Here is a 24,392-nt window from a genome sequence, read left to right as displayed (position 1 = left end):
ATGATGTTATCTGCCACAGTATAGAAAATTTTTTTATAAGAGACCCGCTGAAATATTGCCTGGTTTGTGAGCAGTCATTGTCTCTGAAATCCAAGGGAAAATTAACTACAGAGCATTTCTTTCTATGCCTGCTATATTGTTATATATACTGTTAATATTGTTTGTTTAGTGTACTGCAGTACTGTTCACTATATAAAATGATGGACAGACAGAAAAGATCAGAGGTGCTGGTACTAGAGGTGCTGGGGGCATTGCAGCCACCCCTGACTTTAAGTGTTTTCCATTTTATAAAATATAGGGTTTACAGTTTGGTTCAATAGCTTTCACTATAAACATTGTTCTAGCACCCCTGCAAAGGAGGAGAGTGAGATATTACACTCAAGTAAAGTGATCAGGGTGATGACCTCTCGAGGTCCCTTCCAGTTCTAGTATTCTATGATGACTGACACGTGTCTTGTGAGTTCTGTTCCCTACCAACCTACTTCCCAAGAAAAGCAATGTACCGAGGACGGGGGAGAGGGCTACAATCTATACATAAGACCTAATGCAATCCAGCATACAAGAAGCCAGTAAACTTAGTGCCAGACATTCCTGAATTTTGAAATTGGAAAGTCAGGCTGCAGCAGTATGTATTGCTCCAAACCCCTTGCCTTTTGTGGAAGAAGGTGATCCATACGCAACACCCATTCAAGGAACAGCACATTAAAATCACATTTTGATTGAAATTTTTTGTACCTACTTATGTTAAGAAGTAACAGCTAAGAGCTTGTCTTAAAAATAAACATCTTTTTTTCAATGTGTTTTGTCTGTTAGTTCAGATACTTTGTCTATTTTCCTTGATCTTGATACAATGAAAGTGGAGGGAGAGAGACTTTAAAAAAAAAGAGAGAAAGAAAGAAAGAGAGAGAGAGAGAGAAAGAGAGAAAGAAAGAAAGAAGGGTAAAGCTACTTCTGGCACAAGTTACGTGTGCAACCATAGTAAACAGTGAGTGATAAAATTTCAACTAAATATAATGGGGGCTCTGTTAATCTTAAGGGAGACTATGTGGTTAAAATAACTGATAAGTTATTTAACATTTCGCCAAGAGGCCTCCTGTAGTAGTACTGTTAAAGTTCTACCCATCTGGCTAATGTTTGACACAACTTTGTGGTTACTATTAAATTCTTAGTGGGCAGCCACATGACAAAAAATATTGAAGTTGGCAGTTTTCTTAGCATTAATGGGGAAGATCACCAATTAGAAATCAATTAAAAACTCTTGAGGGCTTACTGGTTTTCAAAGTTCCATGGGATCAGCCTTCACTGCTTAGTATCATTAGTATGTGCATGCATTCCATCAGAACGTGGTGATTTAACTTTCTGTAGTGTAAAATGAATGTAGAAATAGAGTGATGCTACGAGGTGATCTATGAGTTCAGTTCCATCAGGGCTCTCTTGGATGCACTTTTAGCAGAATGAGGAAATCAGAGACAGACTATAGCGAGAGTGTTTGACAGTAAACAAAGAATAAGAGATTTTCTGTTTCTTGGTCTATTGTGTTCATTCATTTACTCCACTAGCCACAAACTGGTGGAGACTTAGGAAGAAACTTCTCCCGTGGGTAGATGTTTCTTGATTCATCTTTTGAGGCTTCTGGCAGTGATCCAAGTTGGAGATCAGATACTAATTGGATGGACCACTGGTCTGATCTAATATGGCTGTTGCATTATTATTACTTGTCAATTTTCAGCATTCAATCATTTGCTGTGTCTCCAAGTTATAGTGCAAATTAGCTAAGTACTACTGTAATTACTACCCTGGCTTTACAGATATAGTGTCTGATATTTTCTGTTTCTGCAGATGTGGTATAACATTGACCCTGTCTCTTCTCTTAATCATGACCCTGCTAGAACAGAAAAAAAAAATTGGAAGAACAAAGGACTTGGGGTATTCTCTGGATTATAGGATGTATGTTTTCATTTGTTCAGGAAAAAAAGGTCAACAGGATACCATATTGATTAAAATAATATAGAAATCTCACAACTCTTTAGTAATTAAAAAAGAGCTAAAAAACCTGAGTGGTATTCCTGCAATCCACAGGATTGTAAATCCACTTGTAAATTACTGCCTTCTGAAAGGTAAAGTACAAAGGACTCTGTCAGCCTTTTACTTGGAGCATTTTGGAAGAAAAAGTTTCTCGATCTGCCTGACCTTACTAGTATGAGGCCTGGATGTATTCAGTGATGTAATCTTGGAGCTAGATCCCCATATCTACTCCATCACCTTCTGGTGGTACAGAGGGAAGAGAAAGATGGCAATCAGCTGGAGATTCCCTCAGTATTAGGGAATCTCTGGTGGATAAACAGACAGCATAGATGGCTCTGTACCATCTGATTTTGTCTCACACTCCCTGACATGAGCAAGCAGGAGCATGTGCCCATAAGCAAAAGGAAAGGGACTTACCTACACATTGTGAGAGGTTCATGTTTTGTTTAAATCAGTAGTAAATAGAACGTATTTTTCCTGCACATATGAAGCTTTGTATAGCCTCAGCACTTTGCATAGTACTTTGGATTGTCAGAACTTCTGTTTTATTTCCTCTGTTTCCTATCTTGAATAAATCCTGGCTTTATTTAAAATAATTTTCAAATTACTGTTATTTTGGGATGAGCACTATGAGCCATACATGGAGAAAAATAAAACCATCCACTGCATTGAGCAAAAAGCCCTCCTTAGGTACTTGGCCAAAGTCTTGGGCTTGGAGCTATATTCCAAATATGCTGTCAGATGTAGACCCAGATAGGTATATCTATTTAAGATGACAGAGAAACAAATTACATTCTGAAGGTGCGTCTTCACTGCACCGTTATTTTGAGATAACTAGTGTTATTTCAGAATAACAATGTGAGCGTCTACACAGAAAATCTGTTATTCTGAAATAAATTCAAAATAATGGACAGTTTATTCTGACGTCTGGAAACCTCATTCCACGAGGAATAATGCCTATTCCAAAATAGCTATTTAGAAATAGGGCATATGTAGAAGCTCCACTGTGGCTGTATCGAAATAGCCCCTCACGAGGGCCATTCTAAGTTATTCCTCCAGTGCCTTCTGGGGCTCTAAATCAAGATAGGACGTCTACATTAGGGAAGTCTTCCTCATACTAATTTTGAGGCTTCCCTGCGGTGTAGATGTGCTATTTCAAAATAAGCTATTTTGGAATAACTTCTTTTGAAATAGCTGTGCAGTGTAGGTAGATGTACGCTTAGATTTATAAAGGATTTTTTTTGTCTGAAAGTTTCAAGGGATGCTCACTCCCAGAAGTTCCCAATTCAGTATGTGTTTGATTTCTCCCTTTTCACCTCTCGTATTATTATTCTACAGGAGTGTATATGTTTGTTTTTTAAAATTGACTTTGTGTCAAATTTGTGTCTCGTACATACAAAATTGTGAGGTAGCCTATAAGAAAATGTATATTGATTGGCAAAGTTCTAAGTGATATGTGGGAGAAGGTATTTTCTTTTTACTACTTAATACTGTCTTGTTTCAATAATAAATTTTAGCTATATAATTTTTTTAAAAGAGATGAAATATTATAGTAAAAAGATTATTGTAAAACATCTGTATAGTCAGTATGCAAATTTTATTAGTGAGAGTGGCAGGATAGTGAAGCCATTGGTGATTTATGACTTCAAAATACTGAAACTAATTATGTCAGGATCAGCAGTGTAGTTTGTAAACCATGATGGCCTGTGTACTCACCTTTCACGTGTTAATGCTTTGTGCCTATCTGACAGAGCTTGTGCAATAGTGATTCTAGACTTCAAACTTTTATGTGAAAAAATGTTGGTGACAGAGGAATTATGGATAACAGGATACTGGTCAGAAAATCTGCCTTTGTACACAAACTTGTAAGCTACTTTCCAAACGAGTGATGGAGAAGTCTGAACTTTCTGGTAATACTGTCATTAGGGAAGTGTATTGAAAAAGTTGGAGGCTAGGGACTACAGAGGATTTTCTACATATCCAGTACCAGGAGTGTGTGAAGTCCTCTTGGCATTGTGTTTAAATACCAGCAGCAGTAGGAGACAAAGCAGACAAGTCATTATTATATCCTATACTAATTGCAAATTGCCCTCCAAGCCCACTCAGCGAGAACAAGCTGCAGTGGGCGTTAGATCTCCCAGCCGGTTTCTCTAGGAGACAGTTGGTCTGGATTCTCCAATTGCAGTACATTCGGCAAAAAGTGGAAAGTAACCAGCTGGAAGACCTGTCCTTTAACTGAAAATATAGGGTGGGGTGCATACTTACATAGGTTTACCAACGGTAACAAGTGGCATCACTTCTCCCATCTCTCCTCCCTACCAGCCTTTCTGTTTCTCCATCTCTGTCCCTTTAGCTTTACCCTCTCTCTGTAACTCTGGTGCATTTATATTGTGCCCACATTGACCAGTAACATACCACAGAGATAAGAGGAGGCACTGAGGGTGTGTCTAGACTACATGACTCCATCGACGGAGCCATGTAAAGTAGTTTACTCGGCATAGTCAAAGAAGCGGGGATTTAAATAATCCCTGCTTCATTAAAATAAAAATGGCTGCTGCACTGTGCTGACAAATCAGCTGATCCGGCACAGCGCGGCAGTCTAGACATGGTGCGGTCAACAAGGGAAGCCTTTGTCGACCGCACCGGTAAATCTCGTTTCACATTGGCACAGCGCAGTGGCCATTTTTATTTTAATGAAGCGGGGATTATTTAAATTCCTGCTTCTCTGACTATTCCGAGTAAACTACTTTACATGGCTCTGTCGACAGAGCCATGTAGTCTAGACGTACCCCCAGCGTCAGCTATGTCTATTTCCTGGCATCAGTGGATCTCCCAGGCTTCATAGTACTTCTACGGTGGTGTAGGGAGTACTTGCAGAGAGAGCGAGAGAGAGAGAGAGAGAGAGAGAGAGAGGCAGAATCTGGTCAGTTTGGCTGTGCCATACAATGTATTTGAGACCTCCACAGGATACAGTGCCAAACTCCGTCAGGCCATATGTGGTGCAAGCTTGGTGGAGGATTTCTTGTCCAGAAATTAGAGGCCAAATTCAGATCTATGTACTCAGATGCATTTCCTCTGAAGTCTCGGGAACCGTGCTTGCTTACTGCAAGTTTGAATTTGGCTCTGTGACTATAAGGTACCAACAATGTGATTTATTATTTCCTGATTCCTGGCTTTGGGTTGGCCTCTTGGGCTCTTCTTCGTCCTTTTTTGTCCAACCCCCTTCCTCTACCTGAGTAACAGAAGAGTTAGTTTCCTTGCTCAGTGAACTGGGAGGGCTTACAATGTAGAGTTTCTAATGCACGTAGAGTTGTTTAATGGTTGCGTGTGAGCACCAAGTTGGACATGTTTAATCATAAGCGTTTACTCCCTTTCAACAGGATATAGCGTTTTCATAACAATGTATGTAAATATTGAGATAAAAATAGCATTTGACAAGATAGTTGGATATGTTTCATTTTATTAATACATTACTCATCTTATCCTGCTCAGAGTAATATGTGAATATCATAGACACGTACGATTAGCATAATCTTTTTCAGTCAACATTTGTTCGCTGAGGTTTTGATTGCTTTATTTTAATTAAGCAATAAAATATGACAGACTCTGAATTCAAGGTGAGTATAACACTCCTCAGTTAGTATGATTAAATATAAGGCTAAAAGCTAAGTGAATTTAACCATTCAAAATGTGCAATAGTAATCACCTTGAAATGCAATAGCTCGAGTGCTCTCTCCAATGTCTATAACAATTGAAATTTACAGAGGCAGCGTAAGAAAGATGCTGCTTGAGAACTTAGAGTTTATATGTTTTGACATGTGATACTGAAAATGTGTTTTGAGGATTACAAGCTTTAAGTTTTTGAATCTCAACATCAACTGTCATGAAATGACTGAATGACCAGCTCTCCCATTGTCTTACCCCTTGTAATTCCAGGCCATTGTGAAACTGAAAGTTTAAATAATTGAAAATAAAAAAAGGTTTAAAATGTATATTTCCTGTCAAATTTATAATAAAAATTGAAATCTGCCAAGCCTACCCATAATGGAGTAGATGCCATATGTTAGGAATATTAAAATAAATAGGTCTATGGGTCCCAAAGATAAATAATGTCTAAATAACAGATACCAAGGAAGGGAGCAGCGAAGTTAAAAAGTTGGTGTATTTGTATCTGGTCTCTGGAAAACCAACCAGCATCTTTTCATTTGTGTATGTTTCTATAGCATTTTGTGGCTGATTGCATCGTTCTTAGCATGGTATGTGCCAATAAATATACACTTATTTTATACAATTTAAGTTCATTTAATCAAATTTTACTTTAATGAGAAAAATCAGGGGTTTATTTGATACAACTTGGTCTCTAATTTTTTATGATCATTATGATTGGAATGTCAAAGCAATCTTCATTGCAGCTGGATAATTGAAACAAGAGGACTGAAGCAAACCTGAAGATCAGGTTACTTTTTCTGGAATTGTGAGCTTATTCAGTGGAGATTTGAACTAGAGGAAAAAATGCCATAAAATATCTGGACCTATGAGTATCTTCCATTTTCCGGTTTATTCAAAGACCTTCTAGCTCCCCAGAGTTTAGTAAGACAGTTTTACTCATCTTTGCTTATTGTTGGTTAAAATATATTCTTATAACATTTCTTTTAGTGCATGTAAAATAATCCTAAAGAGTTATTAATTGCATAGGATTATTTAGACTATCAGTAAACACCCATGAAGTTGCTGATTCCCCTCTTATCTTTTGTGTTCTGTAATCCTGGTGGCAAATAATGTTTGGTGGGTGGGAAGTGAATCCTACCATCCTCTGATTCATAGGTTAACTTTGAGATCGTCTCCCTTCCTCATTCCTTTGTGAGAAGCTAGTCTAGGGCAGACAGCAAAACCACTCTCATCTCTGATAAACATAGATGCTTCAGGGATAGCTGAGGAAAAGGTTGACTTGCCAGGTGGCAGGTCAAAGTCCTATGTTGTACGTGACTTCCTGTTCTGAACTACAGTAAATTTTGGATTTGATTCTGGTTAGGGAACAGGCAAAAGAAAAAGCTGAGTTTTGTAGTTTTGCTCATCTTTAAAGGAATTATCTGGAAGGCTAGCTGAACAATTAGAACTTTCAGATGATACAATGAAAGATTGATTATTAATCTGGAATTCCTTGTAGGTTCAACATAAATCTAAAATGTTAAGAAGTCAACTTGGCCTTTTGTCAGGAAATTGTGGTATCACGATGTTTATAGTTTACAAGTGTTTTGTCTATGCACCAGAGAGGGTCTTGAACTAGAACTTTTTAACGGTAGGGAGAACATTAGATTGGAATCCACAGATCCAAACCTAAAACTAGAAAGGCACATTATAAGAGCCAGCTTGGCTATGACTCAGGATGATGGAAATCTCATGTGAACCACTGAGCTCATAAATTTTACAACATTTGGAGACAAATGTAGAGTATGGTCTGCAAAATTCAAGAGCCACAGGACAGAATTCTAGTTTAAACCTAATCTGGATTTCATCTGAACAGTGCCTCCTTAGCCTCTTTCTTAGTTGTATGTATAATGTGAATTGAATATCTGTATATGTCTATAGGTAATATTAACACCATGGAACAGTTACTCATGAATTTTATCTAACTTGGGTACTGAAGAGAACAATAAGACATGAAAGCATTGGCTTTTACACATCATTTCTCATTCACAAAATTAAGTAATTACATCCTGGGGAAAAATGCATTGGCATTGAGTATACAGTATCCAGTTTATGCCACTATAGTTAGCAGCTTGAGTTTAACTAGCCATATGGGTTGTAATTGTCTAAGTATGATTAATTCATAATGTTTGTTAATTTTATGCCTCATATTATGGTCTGTTATTATTTCATTTAATTATAGTGTCAGTCTTTTTTTGGGGGTGGGGGGGGGGCGGGGGATGTTGAGAGCCATCCGGGATTTTAATCTTCCTAAGATAGCAATGAATGATGTCCCTATATTCCTGGATCTTTTCAATGGCTTGTTCCCATTGCTGGAAGTTGCATGAAAAAGGGATCTGAGTTTGGAACAGATGGTGCATCAGTCCATTGCAGAACTCCGTTTACAGCCTGAGGAAAACTTTATACTGAAGGTGGAGATAATGGCTTTCTGCTTAGCTTATTGTAAATTCTAAATGGGGTGATTGAAGGCTATAATGATTACTGTTGTTTGATGCCTGTAGGTTTCAACATCTGGCTAATACTTTTGCTGTCTGCAGTAATAAGTAAAGGCAATACAGTGATTCTGAGTTTTTTTCATTTTAAAAAGATTATATGTGGATTTAAAGTAGGAAATTTAATTTTAGTTTTAATTGATTTGCTCAATAGTAATATGTTGCATTCACAGCACTGTCCACTTTTACTCTTGTCTTCTGCCTTTAGTGACCTGGATTTTATTACATGTTAGCCTAAGTTTTAATTAATTTGTTAAGCCCTTTCTAGCCTCCATTGGACACAAATACAAGTGATAAAGGCAAGTTAAATTCATTAGAAGAGGCTTTTGTCCTCCAACCAGGTTCAAGAATAAATTAATAGGGAGACTGTCATAGCTGAAAATGGGGATCTTATAAGTGATAGAAAGTTCATTACTCCTACCCTTGTTGCACCTGTTCTATGCACGGATGATATACTTATGTCACCAAGATGACTGGTTTATACGATCCTATTATCTCATTTACAAAAGAACATTCTCATGTGCTCTAACTAGAGAATATAAAAATGTTTTATTTGTTCCTACTCATACTATTTCTTTACTTTTTACATATCACTTAGTCTAGGCAATGAAAGCAGATTGATAGGGTTCATTTCAGAATATAGGTTCTCTGACATGCGCTGCTGACCTACCTACTCAACTGTCGTAGTGTGACATTGAACTACTGGCATTAGTGCTCCTTCCATGCTCCCTCTCTACTCTTCAAAGAACTGAAACTCGTGCTTAACATTAGGTATGTGCTTATGTCCTTTGGCTTCAGTGACACCAAGCATGCACTAAGTGCTGTGCTGAATTGTGGCCAGATGATCCAATCTAAGGTACAGTAAGAAACTGCATGAGCAGGATTCTTTCTTGTAAATGTCCGCCGTTGTTTGTCTTTGGTGAGTCAAGCTCCTGCAGCTAAATCCAGAATGGTCAATTTCATTCTAGACTGTCAACTGCTCAGCTCAAGGACTGCATCTTCTTACCTGATGGCAAAATGCCTGTTCTGTTTGCCATAAACATAATGGGCAAAGCCTTGTGGTCCATAGATTTTCATTCAGTCCTTACTCAGACAAACTCCTAAATAAATAAAGATGTAAGGCTTTGGAATGGTATAGGTGATACTCCTTTATTTCTCATATATGTAGTATAATGATGTTTGGAATGAAAAAAATGCATAAAATAGTTGTCTGTTCATGGTGAGGTTTGTAATTATTTTTTACAAATGTTAAAGTTTGGGTCTAAAACTAGGTGTATGTTTCCCTTCAATTTACAGAGCTTCATTTTTTTCAAAACTGTCATGTTAAAGTTCTAGTTTAAACATGTATTTGTCTTATTTACAAGAAAATCCTGAGGACGACGGGTGAGGCAGAGAGACATGAATTTACATGCATAGAAAGCATTATAAATAAATATATGAGAACAGAAATATTTCTAATGCTGTTGAATTAAATATTGCTTTATTCTGCTCCTCCTAGATCTCACCAACAGTGTGTTTCCAATTAACAATAAACCCAGGATGTGTAATCTGTAGCTCTCAGGGCTTTAAGTGTGGCCTAAAGGACAATTGTGTGGAGAAGAAAATTGGCATTTGACTTCAGTGGGGCTATGCTGATTTATGGAAGCTGGGGGTCTGTAATGATGATGCTGTCTTTGAGCAGTGGTGTGGGGTAAAATCCATCTTGCTGAATACATTGAGCACCATTGGGTGGAAACAGCTAGAATGTAAATGTTTGGTATTGGAGAAATGGGTCTCTTTTCCTACCTTTCCCACCATCATTTTGGGTTTCTCAATTAGATGTACAGAAATTTGCAACTGGAACTGCAAGGTTTGCCTTGACATATTTGTCACTGTTCAGAACAACTGCACCCAGGGCCATGCATGGGAATTTTAATTTGAATACTTTTGGAGGCACACACACGAGAGGTTCATGTGAGCCCTTCCATTTCTCGGGAAGCCTCTGGAGGGGATGCCCGATAGCAAGCAGGCAGCAGCTCCCCTGACAGCAGCCCTCTCCATGTCCCTGCAGCCTCTGCGGGCTCATAGGAAAGATAGCACAAAGAGTAGCAGTCAAAGGGAGAAATTCATATTCTCACTTGTCAATAAAATAAAAATGTCCTATCAGTTCCAGGATGTCATTCTGCCAAATTAGGCCTCACTTTGTCTAAGTTGCTAGAGAAATCTCAGAATTAGATTAAAGATGAAGCAATCAATAGTGGAGACTGTCGTAGGCAGGTCAGTGCATTCTATAGCCAGCAGCACAACACAAGGCACCACCGCTTAGACTGCATCTACGGGAGATCACTGGTGAGCTGATCATCATGTGTGAGGCTCTTTTATTGTTTTAAATGTTTTCTCTGCAGTGCTTTCACTTTAAGAATAAATGTGCTTGCTTTGGAAGAACTGTGCAATAGCTTCTATCCATGAGCAATTAGTGCAAGCTAATCAATCCCCCGTGTCTTCCCCCGAACATGGCTATTCGGTATCCTATATTGCTAACATTTCCAGTGATTCCATATCACAATGAATTCAGGGCCTTTGGGTGGCCGGAAACCCAGGCGACAGAGAAGGCTAGTCTGCAGTCTCTGCCTTGGTACCACCCCACCCACTGAAAGAGCCTAAAGCACCCCCCCCCCCCCCACAGCCTCATCACGAGACAGCTGGGGAATAGAGGGTGGGCAAGGCCCGAGCCCTGATGCGCTGCAGCTTCTGCACCGACAGTGCTCCCAGCCCTGGTTCTTGGGCAGCCAGCTTGTTACTAAAGCTATTTAAAAATTGCAGAAATTCGACTTGTTTCAGGCTTAATTGTGCAGCTGGCTGATTTTTTTTTGTTTGTTTGTTGCTTATTTCTTCTTGTAGTTTTTTTGCTCCTTTATTTAATTGGCTCCTGGCAAGCAGGGCCGAGGGCAGCAAGAGTAAAAGGAGAGAGCAGTCAGGGGCACACTGCATGCCTGCCCCATTCCCACACTGCACACTGTGGGGATCTAGTCGTAGAGAGTGTTGGGTTTCCTTTAGGGACTGGCATGTTTGGGGCCGGTTTTGAAATGTGGTTAGCTTGATTTTTGGCTTATTGTGACAGTTGAGGTGCTTATTGACAGTGGGAAAGCTAGCAATCACCCGCAGTGCTTGGGCAGCCCGGTCACTGGGGACCCAGCCCTGGTGGTACAGGCAGCTGCTAGTCGCAGTGCTCAGGCGGTCAGACCCAGAGCATGGGGCAGGTGGCATAGCCTAGCACCAGACACTCTGGTGGCCAGCTCTGCACTCCTGGAAGGGGTGAGATCTCAGGCAGAGGGGTAACCATCCGTCAGTGCTGAGCCGCATTACGCTCCCAACTTTCCCACCAGAACCACCCAGAGCACGCTGTGTGGCACTCTGGTGGCAATTTAAGGAGAGGTAGGACCTTTTGAATCGACGGGTCCAGGAGCAACTTCCCCCATTGCCCCCCTTGTTGGCAGGCCTGGCCAGGGCAGTTGCCTAGCTGAAGCTAGTTAACTGAGCAGCTGGATGTGATGCAAAATACCAAAAAGGAGAAATGTCAGAGGTGCGGAAGGAGGGCAGCTGATGCTGGGAGTGAAAGCAGAATAGCAGCCAGTGCTATTGTGAGTGATTAAAGCGACTGCTAATCCATTTGTAAGACAGTCTTTTAGAACCAGGCTGAAATCAAGAACAGGGGCACATGCATACCTTGGAATGGTCATGAATCTCAAGAGCTAGCACCACGCTGCCAGGTCATGGGGGAATTAAAACATAAATACTGTATAGTGTGATTTGGGCCTTATTAGGAGTTTGACACTTTTGCCCTTTTGTCTGCTTTCCTTTCCTCTTTCTGCACTTCATTCTCCTCAATTGCCTCTCAAACCTTTTCTCTGATTTCTGACACATGAAAAGATGGCTGGGTTTGATCTCCTCCTTGAAATGTTCATCAGTTATATGTTTTCAGAGCTCACTCCTGCATTGGGCTGTTCTGGAAATTCAGAAGTAATTTCCAACTTAAGGGTTTTCTGAGTGATTTAAATGGCATCTTGCGTTTAATGGACTTTCATTCAGTGTAGGAGCAGACATCTCTGAGGAGCACCTGCAGTAAGAGGTGTCTGTGGACCATGGATCAGTTTCTAATATGACCATTTTTATGTTCTTACAGTGTGATTGCAGAAGGAATCTCTGTCCTGGTATAAATGCACATGAGCGCTCCGAGAACAAGTATCCAAGTGATGCGTGGCCTGGTCTTAGCAGGGCTCCCAAGGTCATCTTTTGTAAGTAAGTGAGCATCTCTTAGACATGGTAGCTCACCATTTCTTGGCTGTGGAAACAGGATCCGGTGTAAATAGTAGGTTAATTTTTTTATTTCTCCCCTTGTCCCTAGCACTGGCATAACCTGGTGAAGGGAGACTCAGAAGGGATTGATATCTGGAACAGTATGCCCAACCACTAAAATCCTATGCCTGAACCACCAGGAAGAGCCCCATTTCCTATATATGATTTATTGGCAGGAGATGGGAAGAAGAAACCTCTTCTGCCTGTGGGAGGAAAGACCAGAGCACTCTCCTTCCTCATACTTGGCTAGATAGCAAGAGCTCTTGCTCGTGCCTCAAATAGCCACATAAAGACATACAAAGATAAGTCTCTGCCAAGTGATGGAGAGGGGCAGGACTTTTGTTTCTTGGGGCTATAGAGATAGGGAGAGGCTGGTGAGTGATGGCAAGGAGGAAAGAGAGGTTACAGCATAATTCCTGTCAGCTCTTCTAGACTCTAGAATAATAAACTCTATGTACCAGTAGCGGGGAGGGGAGGAAGGAAAGGAAAATGGATTCCAGTGATGATGTGTTACTGTGATTAGTTTTCTCACATTGGCAGCCATCACTGTTACTGTGGCATAACATGGGAGGAGATTTAGGGAGGGAAGGTATCCTAGTAGCACTTGACGAAGTTGTAACAGCAACAGAGCATGTCCCTCTAGGTTGGATATGCTTAATGAAGCCAAGAAATCTTCATGGACTATAAGACTAGTGTCCGTAAGAGTGACTGTAGTTTGAGCTTTGTGGCAGATGAATACCCTATGGAAATCACAGAGTTCTGATTCTAACTTATAATTGTGAAAAATCTATTGTATTTCAGAAAACTGAGCCCAATTTGCCTGGACATAGTCAAATACTGATTCCAAAAATAGTCACCAAGATGTCTCTCTTTCCCTGTGTACTCTCTGACAGAAACCTTGTGTTCAACAGAATAATTCTAGCAGTAATTCTAGCAGTTTGCTGTAACTAGACCTACATTTTGCACATTGCTGTAATAACAATATGGTGATACTTTGCTTGCATAGCTTCCTTTCCTTACCATAGTACTTAACAGAAAAAAATCAGTAAAGATACCATTCTCCTATGATACAATTAGATATCCAAATGAGGAAGGCCCATCTTAAAAAAGAGAAAGGACATTCAAATGAAGTTATTGCTTAAACTTATTTTATTAACTAGAGAGTCAACAGTGACTTTAAACTCAACTTTGAAAATCAAATATGTTTGGGAAAACATTGAAACAATTTGGACTTTCATTCTATTTTACTATGGTCTAAGTAGAGATTTACTACACGCAAATTAGCTATAAATGTGTTCCACTGTATTTGTAGACTTCAGGTCTTTGCTGTAAATATAGCGATGTGTCTTATTTCAAAGCCATAACAAGCTTCATTTCTATGTCTTTCATTCCTTGAATTTACCACATGCCTGAATTCCTTTTTGGTAGTCACTGACTTTGGTAAATCAAGAATGATAGAAATTTACATCACTGGAAAGTGCAGGCAAAGAGTATAATAAAGACTGTGCAGTTACTACTGTGAGCTGTTGCATGTATGCAGTGTACTGACTCTGAGTTAGGGATGTCCACAGCTTTTGGGTTAACACCATCCATATCTGGCACAGTTAAACATATCTGCAGTTTCCCATAATTTGAGAATGTTCACATCTTCTTGACAATCATGTCTCTAGAGTGGCTCATTACATTGGCTGTTAGGTGAGAGAATTCTTGCTTCCCTTTATACACTTTATCCTATCTCCATTGAAGAAAATATTCTGGAATAATTTTGTGAATGGAGGGGAAAATGAAAACCTGAATATTGGCTTGTTTCTTACAGTCCCTTAATTATCTAGTGATGCCTGTAAAATGTGTCAGCCAGTGTATCAAGTTTATCATTCATCTTCACAGTTAATTTTTAGGTCACACAGTTAGAGGAGCTGCTAGCTGTGGAATGCTCAGGCTTTATCGTTGGAAATGATGGAACAGGAAAAAATCAGGTAAACTAAATTACACATTTATGTACACCCCAAAACACCTGTTCGGCCTGCTAACTTAATGCTTTTTGATGGAAATATTATGGTAAGACATTGTGTGTAGCGAGTTGATTAGGATACATTAACAGCATGAGACCAGAACACAACAGATTCTATGAATCATATTCATTCTCACTAGAGTTAAAGCAAAAGAAATTGGCGTATTGCGTGTCCCGGTCTCAAAATGACTCATTTTATCATTAGTTTTTTATTGGATCTTCTTCAGATTTTTTCCCTCGCTTTACTATCCTTTTGCTTTTATTGTGTTAGATCAATATATGTACGTTCCATCTCATATATTGCCATTGTTGCTTCTTAGGATTTGCAGCAGACAAACTGAAGCACTTTCTTTTTCTCTGAAATAGCCATTTTCTTTGTGTGAGGTTTATGATAACCATAGTTTGCACTTTCATATCACCTTTTACCCAGGCGCCTAAAAATGCTTTACAGATATTTGATTTACTTTTTTTATAAAGTCAGAATCAACAGTACTTAAAATTTAAAGCTGAATCCAGTGACTCAGGCCAAATAAGATAAAAGAATGAAAAGGGTGCACAAAATCATCACCAATAAGCTAACCTAATTTAGACCAAGCCTATGATAACACATGCCTATGTATCTGATTTATGGCACATCCCTTTGTTCTATATACATTCTATAGAACATTTGCAGAGAAAGAGGTCCATACATCGGGTCTGCGAACAAAATAGACCTTTCATGGAACAATCCAGATGAAACCTAGGGACAGAGACTTACAACAACTTGCATGACACCAACAGCATTGAAGAGTCATGGCAGGAATGGGAGAAGACTTTCTTCAAACATTTTAGTTCTACATTAAGTAATTTGAGGGGGAAATTAAGCCTCAACATCTTTATGAGCCTTATTTTCTTCAATGTCCAGGTGAGTAAACTGAGTCACAGATCTTAAATGTTCAAGGTCACACAAGTTGTTCGTTTCACAGGTGGGACTAGAACCCAATCACTTGTTTGAGTTTTGATGAGCCAAGTCAATAAGGATTTCTCTTAGGTTCTTGTTCCTTTTGTTTGCTTTTCTGAGCCCTGATAAATAAATGCTAGTAAAAGAGAAAAAAAAAAACAGTTAAAATCTGTTTCATATGGTGGATATGGGCCCAGTCTTACAATATTTATCTTTGGTGGCAATTGTCCTGTTCAAGCTTTTTAATTGCTGAGGTTATTCCCAGGTCAGAGAGAGGGAGAAAAATGTAACTTCCTTATGGCTGCGTTCTATCTTTTAGATATTAAAGACATTGCAAAAGATCTATTCCAACGCTAAGCTGAACCCATTCTGGAATGATTTCAACACTACAGCTGTCACCTCAGATGAACTTTTTGGGTTTCTTTATCCATCAACAAAGCAATGAGAAGATGGAATTGCCAAGAATATACTCAGATGAAATCAGCCAAATGTAAGATTTGTATTGATCTCATGGTTATGGTAAATGAGAACTTAATTTCATTTTTCAGTAACTGGAGGGTTTGCTTTCATACACTGTGAAGGAATTTTCTGTCATAGCCCCTGATGCCCCCAATGGACTGTGCTAGGTGAGGTTATTGACCCTATGTGGGTGAACCTATGAATCTAATTTACTAGCTGGGGAGAAATGAATATGAGCATATATCTGCAAATATATATAGTGTATATAAATTTTGATTATGATGTACAAATAGTAATAAGTAGACCATAAGAACCTAATCCTTCTATTTGATGTTAGCTCTCATATTGGGTATTCTGCTCTCTCTACATGCCTGTTTGGTGTTTTCTGTAAAGGTTCCTGTTTCTTTAAAAGAAGTGAAATGTAGAGTAAAAGTGTAAAGGTCGTGGTTCAACCTGGGAAGAGGGTGGGGCCGAAAGCTGAATTGTTCAGTATTTTTGGTATAATCTTAATTGATTAAAATATCACCTTTTGCTCACTACAGAGGCAGCCATTCTTTATGATGGATACAACAGCAGGAGAGCAAACTGTTGGAATTGAGATACTTTGTGCGGATCTGAAAGGAGATTTTTGCCCTAATTTCGCACAATAGTAGAAACTTTCTTTAAATCACATTTTCCTAACCAGCACCTAGAATAGCTCTTGTTGTTAGATTCTAAGGGTTCCATTGTGACTTTTAAGCCAGAGCTCGCAGTAGGAGATGTGTAGAGATGCACCGCCCCCAAGGAGCTTCTACAGGAATTGTGCCTGAGGACAAATGTGATCATAGAAGTTAAAAATGGAACAGACCTATAAAAGATCATCTACTCCCTCTATCTGCCCATGCTGGATTGCTCCCTCCCTTATACTCCTAGTCTTTGTCCTTTCTAATTTTAAAAGTCTCAAGTATCAGGGTTTCCAGCACTTCCCTTGAGAAACTTTTTACTTTCCCCCCAGCCCCACTATGAATATACACTCAGCAGCCACTACTGCACCTTTTACTATGGTGCTGTATGAATTCCCTTTGGACTGCTTCTGCCTGCGAGTTGATACTAAAGGAGAGGTGAGGAGCATGGCTCTTTCCCATCAAGATCTCTAGTTGCACTGAACTTCTCTGTCATCCACATATACTAGAAGCTCAAAGAATGGTATTTTGACTGTCCTCAGCCATCATCTGGCCATTAAGGAATGTCTTGTTGTGTTTAAGTGTATTTAACCATTATCTTTTAAATGCTATAGTACAGTGAGTTTAATTTGTGGTTAATTCGGAAAATGTCCTGATTTTCTGGGTGGTGATTATTCTCCCAACCAGCTAAATTATCTCAAATGTTTAGAGGGCATTTGTTTTCTATTTGAAGGCTGATGAAAATTCAGTGAATGATGCTATTGTATCAATTTTGATCACTTTTGATATTTCAGTATTTCAGAAGACTTCTGAAAGCTTCAATTATCAAATTGTTGTAATTAGGTAGTAAGTAGCTAGGAGTATTCACAGTTGATTCAAATCTGTAGTGTTGACCCCAAACCTCCAAAGATTAACTCACATGCTTAACTTTAAGGATGGCCCTGTGGACCTTGCATAAAGAATGTCTGCAGATCTTTAAATGGTAAATTATTAATTCACCAGGTCTACAGGATACATCAGGAGACCTAAAATGAGTTAGGATATGCCTATGGCCTTTAAAGCATCATATGTAGTGCTCGCAGATTTTGTAATTTTTGTGGAAGTAGGATAACTCATAGGAGAAGAACAAACAAGATTTGGCCCCATAATGAAAAGCATGGAGTTTGCAAGATGTGCATAACTTTAAATGGTGATTCATAATGTACCTGGAAAAAGAACTGGAAAACTGATGACTTCATAATAATTCAACTTCTACTGTAGGCATATTTACTAGTTTTCTTTGAGGATCAATGTATAAAACAAGTTAGATGTCTTTCACCCACATAATTTTGGATTATTAGTAGACAAAACTTAATTTTAAAATGGTGGTTTTTCCATTTTTTGAAAACTGTTCTAAAATTGGTAATAAAAAATAGCTCATTTGGAGTATGTCTCCACTAGGAAATTATTTCAAAATAACTAAATTTGATTTAGCTCCCAATTTTATAAAATTGAAATAGCGTGTCTCCACTACGGGAAAACCCAGAAATTAGTCAGAAGCAGGCTCTGTTAATGTGGACATAGTACCTTGACTTAGAGCTCTGGAAAGCACATGGGAGCAATTAGGTCAAATTACTCAGAGGAGTAGCTATTTCAAAAGAGCAGCAGCGGAGCATCCATACTAACACTATTTCAAAATAACTATTTCAAAATTAGTGTTATTCCTCGAGGAAAGCAGGAGTATGGATTTTGAAATAAGTGGCTTGTTATTTCAAAATAATGGGCTTGGTAGTGTTGCTGCTCCTCTTATAAATTCAACCTAAGGGCAGTTACTTTGAAATAATGCCCTAGTGTAGACCAGGGGTTGGTTATCCTCAACTTTAAGAGAAAAAAGGAAACCATTTTAGTCCAAAGAGAGCTTTGTTATATAAACTGGGGGGAAATCAAGGTTGGTAAGAGTGGAAAATGGCTCTCACTAATGACAGTTTCCATGGACCCATGATATGGGAGAGAATTGAAAAGTTAAGACACTTGAAATTGTTTTAATATTTGTGGTGCAGAATATCCATGATTGACAGGCTTATCTGTTAAACTGACAAATCGCTTCAGTTTGTGGTGCTAAAAATGTGTTTGTGCTGACATATGGAAGAGACAAGGTAGGTGACGTAATATCTTCTACTGGACAAACTTTTGTTGGTGGAAAGTACAAGCCTCCGAGCTACCACAGCTCAAAGTGCGCGCGTGCGCACGCACACACACACGCACACACAAAAGATGTAAAACCAGCAGACATTTTTATTATTGCAATTATCAGTACCCCTTGCCCCACAACATGCCTTTTGAAATTCATGGATCCTACACATGCCTATCACAACATGGCGAGTACCTCATCCAGTGCACTAAATGCCCCATTAACACTCGTGCGACGGAAGCTAGACAATCACTATACTTTAGGAAGACTACTCACAGCTAGTTGACAGACTGTGTTCCCTTGGAGTTGCAGTGCTCTGAGTTGGCATTTACTGCTGAATGTCCTTTTACTTGCCTAACACATCCCCACACCCCAGGACAGACTTTGGGTCTAAAATCACACAGCTTTAAAAAAAAAAAGAGAAGAAGAAGAAATGATGATGATGTCCCGTGTCTCCAATGTCCATCAGTACAAATGCTGGAATGCTTGGGAGGCTCTGAGCATTTAGAACAAACTACAGTATTCGTTTTTCAAATTCAAATCTATTGTTCTGCTCTAGAAGCCAGGAGAACTCATTATAGCATGAAAATGTTCTGCATTTTAATGGGAAGGAAAAGAACCCCGGTGATTTTTTTTTTTTAATCTGGTGCTGCTGTTTGTCAGGTGAGTCTCTGATTCTGAAAATCACAGTTCACTTTCTGCCATCTCTTGTGAGGGCAGCAATTTGTTCCTCATGTTGAGCAATGACCCTTTTTGGGGGAGGGAAATTCTCAAAGAAAAAAAACATTATTAAATTCTCATTGAACTAAAAAAATCTGTTGGAGTCATAAGTGGCTTGCTGGCACAGTTCAGAAGCAAGGAAGCCTGCGGTTGGTCAGTCCTGCCCCGATCAGTAATGATCATGGCAAACAATAGGAATTACTATAAAGAGGGCTTCTGGGACATAGGGATAATTAGATCAAAACCCATATAAATTAAAAAAAAAGTCATGAACATTTTTACATGAAAGAGCGGATGGTATAGTCTGTAGTGAGTTTCAGAGCAAGTCAATGAGATTTTTTAAAAGTACTCTCTGGATCAAATGGCTCAGTTCTGCAAAAGAATGGAGAGACGTATAAACAAATCTTTATGTATAATATACTAGAGATGGATTCAAACTGCAAAATTCACATCTAGTCCTGCCTTTTGAGCACCACAAAGTTATGTTGTGCTTGGTCCAGATTTTTGATTCAGGCACCTCTGACATGTACAGTAGAGTTACATCCCTTGTACCCATGGAATGTTGAAAGTGTTTGTATTTTTCTTTGAAAATTAACTAATAATCCTAATTCTATTTTTTATTTATTTGTAATAGATTAGTACAAGTTTATTCATACAAGTCCTGATCCAAAGCCAGTGAAAGTTCTCTATTGATCATTAGCATTTTCATATTCTATTTCTAAAACAAATATTGTGGGGGAAGAGTGGACAGCTGGATTATTACAAGGACTAAGTGTCAGGATTCCCAAATTTTATTCCTAACTCTTTGCCTCTGAGGTGCTTCTGTTTATCTATCTATAAAGTAATGAAATATTATGAAATTTAATGTTTGTAAATATTTCTGATTATTTGATAAAGGGTTCTACCAAACTAGAAATTATCATTATTATTTATTTACATTAATAATGTCAAAAAATGGTAGAATTGAACAAAGCCTTTGTCGTGTTTTCTTTTAATTGTTTTCTGACACCAGAGAATACTCTTCCAGGCTCTTCTTATCTGGAAGATATATTTTGCATTTGCAAGCATCTGGACTTTCAGTGGAATTCTCTTGTAAGTTCAGGTGAGTGACTGAACCCAAAAGAAGGAGACAGTATTTTTCTAATTCCTCCATTCTTGAAATCCTTTCAGGTTCTTTACATCACATGCACATTTCATGTTCAAATTTGAAAGCCACACAAGTTCTTATTTTTTAAAAAGGGCCAGAGAATGAATTTCTCATGTGCATCTTAGCAATAAACTAAATCATGTCTATTTGCTATGTTGAAATGGCATTTAGCCAGCATTGCAATAAGTATTACATCTACGTTCTACACTGAAAAGTAGCTTTAATCTGGTAATAGCTCCTTTCCTCCTCTGCATGTCCCTTCCAATGGCCACAGCATCCTAGACCCTTCAATTCTCAGTGCCCTCTTTGCTGAGCGCCAGCTGTGATATCTTTCGTGGTGTTTAGACCTTACCTTTGAGAACTGCTCTGAACTGACCAGCTCATTTCTCATGCCACCTAATAGGCTGTCGTGTTAAAAGCTTTTGGTTACAACTACCCTTTGGGGGATATTTACTTCAGATTCCTGAGCCAGACTTTCAAATGACCAAAGGAAATATTAAACCAATTTTGTTCAACGAGTCCAGAACATGTTGAGGCCAGATTTTAAGAATTTAATAAGTGATATAAAATCTCATAGTTTGTGTATCTGGCTACCAAGTCTTAGTGTCATTTAAGGAGCTGCCTTGAAACATTGGAGACAATAGTGAGTGGGGATAAATTTGAGCCAGCAGTCAAAGAATGAAAGGGTTCAAATACCATTCTCCAACCTACTAAGCCATTTCAGTCTCTATTTGTTTTCGATAATTCTCATGTAATTCTATGCTTTGGAGGGTTTGTTTGAAATGTAAATGACAAAATATTATAGGAAAAATTATATTCTTACAGAATTTCTACTATTGCTGAAAGCAGAATGCACAGGAGACTTCACAATAAAAAAATATTCTGATCTCATAGTTGTTGTAGGCCTATTTTCAGCTGATAGTGGTTCAGATGAGTTTTGGGGAAGCATTGGAAAAGCATTGATTGTAGAGATGAACCCACAAGCCATTTGAGATACCTCTCTCTATTGCTGTTGTAGTGGAGCAATGTATAAGGACTAGCCATGTCTCTTGATATTTTTTGTCTTCCTTTGTTCTGCTTTTCAGCTAATTGATCACCACATGGAGTTGAGCAGGTGCTGGATCAAAGAAATGAGAACAATAAAACTTCCTTCCCAGGAGACAGGTTTTTGATTACTTCATTGACCCTGATACAAAGAAATTTACTCTGTGGGCTGAAAAAAATTTGAGACATTGAAATGGAATCAGAAGTCCCTCTCCAGGTATGATCTAGTGTAATTAAGTAATAAGAGAAACAGCGTCTATCTGGATAGCAGTTGTATGATTCTGGGTGACTTGCAAGGCTGAAAGTTGAAGTTCAAGTGACATTAATCATCAAAGTAGCTCTAATCACTAGAAATACAGTGCACACAGGGAAGTATTAAGAAACAGCATTAACAAGGGTACAGTATGTTTGAGTTGTGAGTGACACCTTAGCCATTCTGAATCTAACTTTCTAAAATCATATGAATAGTTTATATTCGTGTGCCATTTTTGTGAAGAAGGATCCTACTGAGTTTTACTCAGTTAGCTAAAATGCAGCTATCTCTGGAATGGAAAACAGCAGCCATTTTGCAAGATTAAAGATAAGTTCTCTATTTGATTTTTAGAGGAGTGGGATAGTAGACAATAGTTGTCCAAGAGGGGGGATATGATAGAGGTATATAAAATCATGAGTGGTGTAGAGAGGGCCGATAAAGAAAAGTTATTTATTAGTTCCCTAAATAGAAGAACTAGAGGTCACCAAATGAAATTAAGAGGGAGCAGGTTTAAAACTAATAAAAGAAAGTTCTTCTTCACACAGCGTGTAGTCAACCTGTGGAACTCCTTGCCAGAGGAGGCTGTGAAGGCTAGGACTATAATAGAGTTTAAAGAGAAGCTAGATAATTTCATGGAGGTTAGGTCCATAAAAGGCTATTAGCCAGGGGATAAAATGGTGTCCTTGGCCTCTGTCTGTCAGAGGCTGGAGAGGGATGGCAGGAGACAAATCACTTGATCATTGTCTTCGGTCCACCCTCTCTGGGGCACCTTGTGCTGGCCACTGTCGGTAGACAGGATACTGGGCTAGATGGACCTTTGGTCTGACCCAGTACGGCCGTTCTTATGTTCTTATGTTAAGCTAGAATTTGGACACTGAACATGGGTAGAACTAATTTCTAACTAAAGATGCACCTTTATAGCACATTCTGCTGTAGAACGGTGATAGAGCATTGGCGTAAGGTCTTGGAAGGAAAAGTGTATGATGAACATCCCTTTCTGCAGCTCCTAGGTTTTTCTGAGTACTTAATTGTCTTGATCCTCCTTATTTTGATATCGAACAACCTCAGAGCTCTAGAATGAATGGCCTGGCATCAGAAATGTAATAATAATACATGGAACAAATAGTATGTGGTACACAGGCAACATAGATTAAGCTTTGACAGATAATTTCATAACACTTAACTAGTTTTTTTCCAGTTCCATGAGCTAGATTGTCACTGGCCCTTAGACAGATGTGAAAGAGGGAAGTGGGAGGAAAAGAGCACAGGGAGCCTTCCTGAGCACCTTTCTGTGTAATAGCTGGGCACAACTGCAGTCTCTGTGTTAGGAACATTACAGAGACAGCTCTCTCCTTACTCCTCCATCCTCATTGACTCATTTTACCTAAAAAGGGAGCAAGGTGAAGGCAAGACTATGGCATAGTGGCTGGGAAGCCTGTCAGCCGTTATCCCAACTGCAGTTTCTTCTCCCCACCACATTCTCCTCTCTAAGGACACAGTTCAGGAAACATAGCTGGGCATGGGTGGGAGATTGGGGGACTGTGATGGGTTGTCTATCCCACACAAATGAAGAAAGGACCCTGAGTGCTCAGTTAGCCCACTTTCCTCACTGAGAGGGTAAGGACACTCAATTTGTTGTCACACCCAGTTGCCCAGAAGCTGGGTTGACTTAATAAAAGAAGGTTGTGAAAACTACAGGAGCCCTGAAGATAAAGAAATCTGGGAAAGAGGAGGGAGGCAATTCTGTTTCTCTGGGAAAGGTCTGAGGAAGGCAGATTGAAGAAGGCTATAGGGACTGTTTTATTCCCTATGTTGGGCCCTGGAAAGGTACAGAGAGGCAATCCTGAAGGGTCAACATATCTGGAGAGAAAGGAAGAACTGGGAGGACCTCGGAAGAAACCAGCAGAGAGGCACAAACTTCAAGGAAGCAGTGCAAGGGGCTCAGAGGTGGAAAGTGGCCCAGGGAAATAGCATGCTGGAAGGAGTCGACCTCCCTGCTTCATACAGGATCCCTGGGCCAGAATCTGGAGCAGAGAGTGGGACAGTGTTCCTCTTCCAGCAACAAATAAAGGTCCAATCCTAATGTAAGTATGATTTAGCTGAAGAATGAGCCTAAATTTTCAGTCAAGGGGTCTTTTGTATTAAGACTTTTTTGTTTTACTTTTAGTTTTATTTTTGTTATCTCAGAAAGCATAGAATTAAAACATGACCTGGCCAGAAGGCTAAGTCACTAGAAGAAGGGCCATTAGTGAGGGGTGCTAGACAAAGAGTTTGCTAGACTGTGCCCAGCCCTAGAGGGGTGCATTAGCAGTGCATTTACTCTTCCTCGGGAACCCTTTAAGTATGTCTGTACTGAATTTTGAACTGAGCTAGAGTGAATCTCCTAGCCTGGGTCAACCTTTGTGGGATAATTGGACTTGTGCTAG

Source organism: Pelodiscus sinensis, chromosome 7, assembly GCF_052426305.1.
Source record: "Pelodiscus sinensis isolate ZL-2025 chromosome 7, ASM5242630v1, whole genome shotgun sequence".
In the NCBI taxonomy this organism is placed as follows: Eukaryota; Metazoa; Chordata; order Testudines; family Trionychidae; genus Pelodiscus; species Pelodiscus sinensis.
This window is presented reverse-complemented; position numbering follows the sequence as displayed.